The sequence below is a fragment of the Primulina tabacum genome, chromosome 4 (assembly GCF_025594145.1).
Source record: "Primulina tabacum isolate GXHZ01 chromosome 4, ASM2559414v2, whole genome shotgun sequence".
Taxonomy (NCBI): domain Eukaryota; kingdom Viridiplantae; phylum Streptophyta; class Magnoliopsida; order Lamiales; family Gesneriaceae; genus Primulina; species Primulina tabacum.
Genome location: NC_134553.1, coordinates 20,428,924 through 20,438,310, shown reverse-complemented (window position 1 = coordinate 20,438,310; position 9,387 = coordinate 20,428,924).

Here is a 9,387-nt window from a genome sequence, read left to right as displayed (position 1 = left end):
CAATAGTTGTCGAATCAGTCGGGATATATGAGATGAAGGGACCGTACTGTACGCTAACCATAATTAAATAGTTCTTGCAGGCACTATCATTTGATATCTAGGGAATCATGTAAGCGATGTTGCTAGGCGTTTAACATGATTGGTTGGGTACTATCAGACTTGAGTTTTGACGTTCTTATTATTAAGGAGTTGATAATTAAGAATGGAGCAATTGGGGTATGCTCATATAAGGACATGTTTAGTCTCGAATCACATTAAGATGTGAACCCACGGCTAGTTGTATCAATGAACCATTGAGGGTCACACGAGTGCTAACTTTCTAGATCTCGTTGAGAAGAAAAATAATTCAATGTGTTGAACGGCTTTTAAAGTAATTTATAAGCACAAAGAAAATAGAAGTATGACTTCTATAAGGAGAATGTAACTTTTAATTTATGAAAGTATTCCTAAATTTAAAGTTGTCCTAATAAATAATGTATTTGAAAATTGTGATTTTCATAAACATTATTATGGACTAAATTAAATTAATTCAAGTGTTGAATTAATTAAACACTAGTGGGCCTAGTAGATCCCAAATAATTAAATTAATTCAAGTGTTCAATTAATTAAATCATATTGGGTCTTGTAGAGCCCAATAAGAAATAGTCATTCAACTATTGGGCTTGAGTAAATTCAAATAAGGTTTAGTTGGTTTCAAATTTGTTTGAGATATTTAAATTAAAGTCCATAGGCTATGTAATTGTTACAAGCCCAAATAGAATTGCATGCATGGGAGGTGAAGGGTTGGAGGCTACTTTTTCAATATTCAATGCATGACATGCACTTGGTTACTTTAACTTTTTACACAAACAAGACAAATCATTCTTCCCTCCTCCAAGTCATGCAAGGGCCGAAATTTTCATCTCCTACTCTCCTTCATTTTTGCTTCTTTAATTGTTGAAGATTGCATACTCTTCTCAAAGAAAAATCCTCTAATTTTTCTAGTGCAAAATTAGAGGGGATCTTCTTTGTTGGTGGTGGACTTGATTTTTGAGCAAGGAGTGCTCATTGGAAGCTTGTAGATTGTCTAGCCTTTGAAGAGCTAAGTTGTTTAACAACTTAGTTGCAACCATCATCAATCCTTTGTGATTGATAAGTATATTTCTAAAACACACTATGAATGTCATTTTTGTGTTTTATGTTATTTGCTACACATCATAGTGAGGTGCTCGATTTTTGCTTGTAAAATTTGATTTTTGAAACTTTCGTTGCGCATCCGGGCACCTTAACCGATCTCCTTTCAAGTGGTATCATGAGCTATGGTTACTATTTTGTGTAGAAAATAATTGATATTATATTAAGGTCAATTTTTAACTGCATGAGATAATTTGTTGTAACAAATCAAAGCCAAATTTTTGGGGCATTTTTGGGCAGCAAGGGCAGCCCCTCCCTCCGTTTTTTTTAAAAAATAAAATTTTTTTGGCCGGAATCTGGCGACGGAGCTCCGGCAACGGCAATGACGACTAGGGTCTCCAAAAATGTTTTGGAATATCAAAGTGTCATGGGCCTTGAGTTGTTGGGCCATTAGATGGCTAACATAATTTGTGAAATTTAAATGGGCCAAAATATTTTTGGTGAAAAATGTCTTATTGGGTCCTTAAGTTTAAATCTACAAAAATTGTACATATTTTCTCATAAAATTAATATTTGAAGTTGGACTTTATTATTTATAGTAAATGGTGATTTACAAGAAATTTGGTTATAAATTAATTAATTAGAAAATAGACAAAGGAGTTTTTTTACTTTGTTGATTTAATTTATAATCGTGACGGTTAGTGATTGGATTAATATATATAATATTGGATCAATTGATTATTGTGCTAATTAATTGATGGTGTATGATATGTGATATTGTGCATGAAGGATGATCAAAAGCCCAAGCCCAATTTGCTAGGTGTATGCTAGGATATTTTGTGTTGAATTATTGTAATAATTATCAATTTATAAGTGGGCTTGGTTTATGGCTCGTTCTCACCCCATGAGATATATCCCTATTGGCCATGAATATTTATTTGTAAATATTAGTATAGTGGAAGTTCAATATCGGAAGATGATGGCCTTGATGATTATGAAGATCGAAGACATGTAAATATTGGACACTTATGTAAAAGTTGAATTTGCATCCCATGCATTTCCCTAGGATTGGACCTAGGCCCGTGCTTAGCTCACACGGGCCATTAGTATTGGGGAAATTGATCATCCTTGTTTAGTTTACTGTTATAATATATGCATGATATATTATAAATAATGAGTATGTGTGTTATTATTATTATAATAACAAAGTTGCATGAATCTGGCAAACATACGATCAAACATGGTGAGCTTTTAAACAAAATTAATGATGAGACCTTTCAAAATTAAAAAAACCCTCATTTTGAATAATATTCAAAATTAATATCATGCCCGAAAAAGGGAATTATAAATGTGTTTATAATTTTCATGTCTTCCCTCGACAATGGGTGCATGATGTATGCTACCCGTTCTCGGGGCTCGGCTCATATTATTGGGAGAGCCCTGGACACCGGAAAGCTGTGACATCCATTGACATGGTGATGTGAAATACATGGAACTCCCATGATTTCGGCTCATATTATTGAGGGAACTCATGGCGACTGTCCTTTAAGGTTCAACATCGATGGGTAAGGCTTGACACGTAAAGATGAACGACATCAAATTATTTGGTCCTAATCAAACGTGAGACAAAATTTCACGTAAAGGGTTGCATGGAGATGCAATTGGAAACTACATTTTAGGAATTATGATTGGCTGATATTATTCAGGATCATAATTATCTAATTGGACCTTACGTACCTAAAGAAGATAGGAGTTTCCTGTTTTCACTAGAGGGTAGTGAAAGATGTCAAAACAGTGGGAGAGAAAATTTATGAAGTAAAAGTACATACTTTATATCTTACTAAATATTTTAAAATAGTTATTAACATTTATCTGTTTTACTTTTCAGTACAATTTTGACAATGTCTTCGATTCGCAATCCATTATCTGCAATACTCGACAAACACTTTTAATCGGACCTAATTACCTCAATTGCCTAAGAAACCTGAAAATCGTCTTGAATTCGGAAAGGATAGACTGAGTCGCCCCCTATTGAGGCTCCGACTAGCTGCACTCCTGAGGAATTGCAGACTTACAAGGATTGGTGTGACCATGACTAGCGAGCTAAATGTTATATGCAGGCTTCTATGAATGATGAGCTGCAGACGCGTTTTGAGGATGAAAAGAGTGCTGCTGACATTCATTTGCATCTCAAGGAGCACTTTGGTGAGCAGACTCTACCTCTTAGGCATGCTACCGTCAAGGAGCTGATCACTTTACGCATGCGAGATGGGGCCTCGGTCCATGAGCATGGCCTAAAGATGATTGGGCTTGTCGACAAGCTCGTTGGAATGGATCTTACGTTGCCTTCGAAGTTGACCACCGACGTGTTTCTCTTGTCACTGCCTAGCTCATTTGATCTTTTTGTGGTGAAATTTCAACATAAACAAGCTAGAGCCTACCCTTGAGGAGTTGATGAACATGCTTGTTACGTTTGAGTCCACCATCAAGAAAGAGAAGTCGGTTCTTTATATGGGTTCTTCATCTAGTATGAAAACTGGTCCACATGGGAAGGGAAAGAAGCGTTCTTTCCAACGGCCCAAGAAGAATGTGCCCTTGAAGAGGCAAGCTCCGAATCCCGTTGTGGCAGCCACACTAGTAAAGGCTGACAGGACTGCTGATATCTATCATCACTGCAAGAAGCCTGGACTTTGGAGGCGTAACTGCAGAGAATATCTTTCCCAAAAGGGTTCTGGAAACTGTATGTTTTATATTGAAGTAAACATTTCAATTAACTCTACTTCTTTGGTATTGGATACCGGTCGTAGCTCACATCTCTGTAATGATTTGCAGGTGATGGGAAGAAGTAGAAGGCTAAGGGAAGGAGAGACTTTCTTGAGGATGGGAAACGGGGCAAGAGTTGCTGCCGAGGATATTGGAGATGTCTACTTGCTTTTGAACAATGATTTTAAGTTGATTTTAAGAGATATTTTGTTTGTACCTGATTTGGTGAAAATCATTATTTTCATTTCTATGCTTGATAAATATGGATATTCTTGTTTATTTAGCAAATGTGTTTGCAACATTTAGAAGAATGAACGTTTAATTTGTACCGGAGAACTTGAAAACGATCTCTATAAATTAAAATTGAAAGATATTCCACTAAACAATGTCCAAGCAATAACAAAAAATAAGAAAAAACAAGATACTCTAAATTCGACACAATTATAGCATGCTCGATTAGGACATATTTCTCTAAGAAGGATGAACAAGCTAGTGGGAGTGGGCATGTTTGATATGTCCGATATTAATTCTCTCACGACTTGTGAATCCTGTCTAAAAGTACCAAAATTCCCTTTAAGGGCCATGTGGAGCGAGCCAAAGGGTTATTGGATTTGATCCATACCGATGTGTGCGGTCAGCTTAGCATCACCACTAAGCATAGACATGCCTACTTCATCACCTTTACCAATGTCTTTTCGAGGTATGGTATGTGTATTTGATGAGATACAAATCTAAAGTCTTTGAAAGGTGCAAAGAATTCAGAAATGAAATAGAGAAACAATTGGGACGAAGCATCAAGTCACTTTGATCGGATCGAGGTGGTGATTAATTGAGTGCCGAGTTCCAAGAGTATCTTAGGAAGAATGGGATTCTCTCGCAGTGGACTCCGCCTCCTACACCACAGATGAATGGTGTTTCGGAGCATCGTAACCGAACTTTGATGGACATGGTTCGCTCTATGATGGGGTTCACGGAGTTGCCGCCATCTTTTTGGGGTTATGAGCTTGAGACAGCGACACTGTTGTTGAACAATGTCCATTCAAAGGTAGTTTATAAGACACCATATGAGATATGGATGGGTAAGCCTCCCAAATATTCTTATCATAGAATATGGGGATGCCCTGCTTATGTGACATAGACAGTGGGATATAATTTAGATAGTCGATCCATTTTATGTTACTTTGTGGGATATCCAAGAAATTCAGTTGGATATTATTTCTATCATCCCCAAGAAACAAAGGTATTTGTTTCTAAGAATCCAACATTTTTGGAAAAGGAATTTCTATTGGATAGAAAAGGGAAGATGATAGAACTCGAAGAGGTTCCGAGAGACACCCACAATTGAAGAACCCACAACCGAAGAGCCAAGAGAGGAGATTCAAGATCCTAGAAGATCCGAGAGAGTCTCGAGACCACCTATGAGGTATGGTCTGCTTCTTGAAGAGGGCCATGATGAGCCTAACCATGGATGTGATCCATTGACCTTTAAGGAAGCGTTATCTGATGCTGATTCATCCAAGTGGCTTGAAGCTATGGAATCTGAGATGAATTCCATGCATTCGAACCAAGTGTGGAATCTCGTGGATCCACCTGAGAGAACTGTTCCCATAGGGTATAAATGGATTTACAAGAGAAAACTTGGGACGGATGGGAAGGTATTGACTTTGAGGAAACCTTTTCTCCAGTTGTTATGTTCAAGTATATAAGGATATTGCTGGCCATAGCTGTATGGTATGACTATGAGATATGGCAGATGGATGTCAAGACAGCCTTTCTTAATGGGGATATTAAGAAAGAGATTTTCATGTCTCAACCTGAAGAGTTTACATCTGTTGAAAGTGAGCATATGGTATACAAACTTCAGAGATCTATTTATGGTCTAAAGTAGGAATCTAGGAGTTGGAACCTCAAATTCCATAGTACAATCAAAGTGTTTGGTTTTACTAAGAATCCTGAGGAACCCTGTGTGTATAAAAAGGTCAGTGGGAGTGCTGTGACATTCCTGGTGCTTTATGTTGATGACATTATACTCATTGGGAATGATGTATGGATCTTGCAATCAACTAAAATATGGTTAGAGAGTAAGTTCTCAATACAGGACTTGGGTGACGCATTTTTTATATTGGGAATACAAATCTATAGAGATAGATCGAGAAGATTGCTTCCTCTCACCTAGTCCACATACATTGATACCATTGTTAAGCGGTTCTCGATGGATGAGTCCAAGAGTGGACATCTACCATCGTGTCATGGCGTGTCCCTATCCAAGTCTATGTCTCCCAAGACTGATGCAGAGATAGCGGCGATGACACGTATTCTGTATGCATCCGCAATTGGTAGTATCATGTATGGGATGATATCTACACGTCCTGACGTGGCTTATGAACTAAGTGTAGCGAGTAGATATCAATCAAACCCTGGTCTTCCTCACTTGAAAGCTGTCAAAGATATCCTCAAGTATTTGAGAAGGACTAATAAGTTGTTCTTGGTCTATGGGGGTAGAGAACTGAAATTGGAAGGCTATACCGACTCTAGCTTCTAAAGCGATATCGATGACTCAAAGTCAACCTCTAGGTTCGTATTCATGCTCAATGGTGCTGCTATCTGTTGGAAGAGTTCCAAGCAAGATAGTACTGCGGATTCCACCACTGAGGCCGAATACATTTTTGCATCAGCTGCAGCAAAGGAGGCTGTTTGGTTAAGAAATTTCATCCAAGAGTTGGGCGTCATTCCTAATGCAATTGCTCCATTCCCGGTGTTTTGTGACAACACGGGAGCCATTGCTCAGGAGAAGGAGCCAAGGTCTCATCAGAAATCCAAACATGTATTGAGAAAGTACCACATCCTCCGAGAGATTGTGGAAAGAGGAGAAGTGTCGATTGACAAAGTCGGCTCCGCAGATAATGTTGTTGATCCACTAAATAAGCCTTTACCTGGACCATTGTTAGAGAAGCATCGCAAATCGATGGGTTTGAAGCATATGCGTAGTGGGCTCTAGTGCATGTAGGAGATTGTTAGAGTAGGTGCCCGTCGAGCCAAGTGTTGGTCGAGGGTTCATGTTGAAACTCTATGAGCCAACAATATTTATTTTAATAATATTTGAAATTATTGTTTTTGCACATCTTTATCTGTATACCCATGTTAGTTGGATAGAAAAAGTATTGAATATACAAATAGTAGAATGAATATTAGATGCTCATATGATGAGTATAATGAAACTCATATTTGGAATACTTTATATTCTAAACAGTTCTTAGTCGATTCAGCCTTCGCTAAGAAGGATATAGGCCGCTCGAGTTAAGACTAGTATCTGCGATGTGAGTACCATGTTTCATTGTTAAGGGACATTGTGATGTCCGAGCATGAAGATTGGTGCTCCTTGTAGAGTGCACTGAACAACCCTCCATAAAGGACTTTCCAAGTGGTTCTCATTTATCGAGTGGAAACGTCCTAGTTTATGGTTTTACACCATTAGTCCTTATGACCCGGGACAACATTGAGACTCTATATGCTAGCATTGCACTTTGACTTGTTTACCGACTCCTATGGGGTCATCAGGTGGCAAGGTTGGATGTTTTGTCGAAACATATAGGAGTCGATGCATTGTAGCCGGGGATTCACCGCTTACCTTCGGGTATGGATATCCTATGTGTATGTAGTTTGAGATCTCTGATCAGAGTGTTGGTAGTAATTATGAAAAGGGTTTCATGGATTACACCATCGATGCAACTACGACATGACACATAGTATCGATTCTTTGACAGCCCTCGATATACCAATAGTTGTCGAATCGGTTGGGATATATGAGATGAAGGGACCTATACTGTACGCTACCATAATTGAACGGTTCTTGCAGGCACTATCATTTGATACCTAGGGAATCATGTAAGCGATGTTGTTAGGCGTTTAACATGATTGGTTGGTTACTATCAGACTTGAGTTCTGACGTTCTTATTATCAAGGAGTTGTGAAACGTCTGCTAATCGTTTTGCTTAAAAAGTTCTAGAATTTTTTTTTTCAAACCTCACTTAGCATTCAGCCGAACCAAAAAATATTTTTGACATCATTTTAAAATAAATCAACCAACTAAAATTTGAAAACCAAAGAAATAGTTTAGCATAAAATTATCCAACATTTTACTAAACCAAAAAATAACATTTGAAAAGTATAGCCCATACTATAACCTCTCAAAATTCACTCATAAATAAATCGTTGTAAAAATATCTTTAACATCACTTAAAATCATTTTCTTGAATAAAAGAGCGAAAAACTTGTTACAGAAAAATCCCACATCTAGTTTTATGTTTTTACGGGATAAGAATGAGTAAAATCTTTTCGTTTCTATGCTTTTGGGCTCTTGACTTGAATTCTGGTCTGGGTTTTGTTTTTATTTTTTTATTTGGCTTATGATTTATGAAGATTGAAGAGGGAAATGAAGATGAGGAATTTCAGCAAGGGCTAAGCAGTTTCAGAGCTACTATGCCAGGTGAACATCTGGATAAAAGAAAGAGTGACTATAAGCACCAGGCGACACCATTGCATTCTGAGAAAGCTAGAGGCAAGGGGTCTTCGAGAAAGAGGCAAGAAGGTGATGATTCGACAGGGGTTTTGTGCAACAATTGCAGGCCAAGCAGTCGGGAGAAAATTTTTTCAGTAGCTAATTTGGAAAATAATGGAGTTTTTAAGCAGTCTATGGTTAGTCCAAATGCGATTTTGAGGTCTGTTTTGGGTTCTCTAGGAAAGAAAAGCCCACGGCTGTCGGAAGGTAGCACTAGTGCGGAAAACTAGCGTCGGTCCTCGGGTTATGTGCACCTTGATTCCAGCCAAATTCAACCATCCAGATCTCCATTAACATAATTATCATAATCACATGCATCGATCACACCTAGTGAGTCTAAAGACTCAACACACCACAACCTTGATAACAAGTACTACATATACAGAACACATGCACCGTAAAAATACTTGTACTTAAAATATCGTTTTCATGAAGATGCATAAACTTTAAACATAACCATTTTCATAAATATTTCATGATGCATAAACTTTAAATAAAAACCTTTTCATAATGATGCATCAACTTTAAACATAAACAATTTCATAAATTTTTCATAAACCTTTCATATCATCATAAACACATTCATATTTATATCATCATCAACATATACGTATTCATTTTCCTTTCGTTGAATTCCGATCGTTAATTGTGACTTTCGTGTTCATCTACGTCTACGTGTTGGGCGATAGATCCATCTACATGTAACAACAGCACTGGGCGGCAGGGACACCAGCAATACTCTCACCGGTCAACTGGGCCTTGGCCTATCCTTACCGAATGGAAATACGATCGTCGGGGCTCGCTCTGGGGCATTTTTCCATAAATGAGCTCCCTCTGGGACCTTCTCCCGTCAGGACATCCCCATTCATATCATCATATTATCATATTCGTATCAATGGAAATACGATCATCGGTCTCCCACTGGGGCCATAACCCTCAAGATATCTCCAACA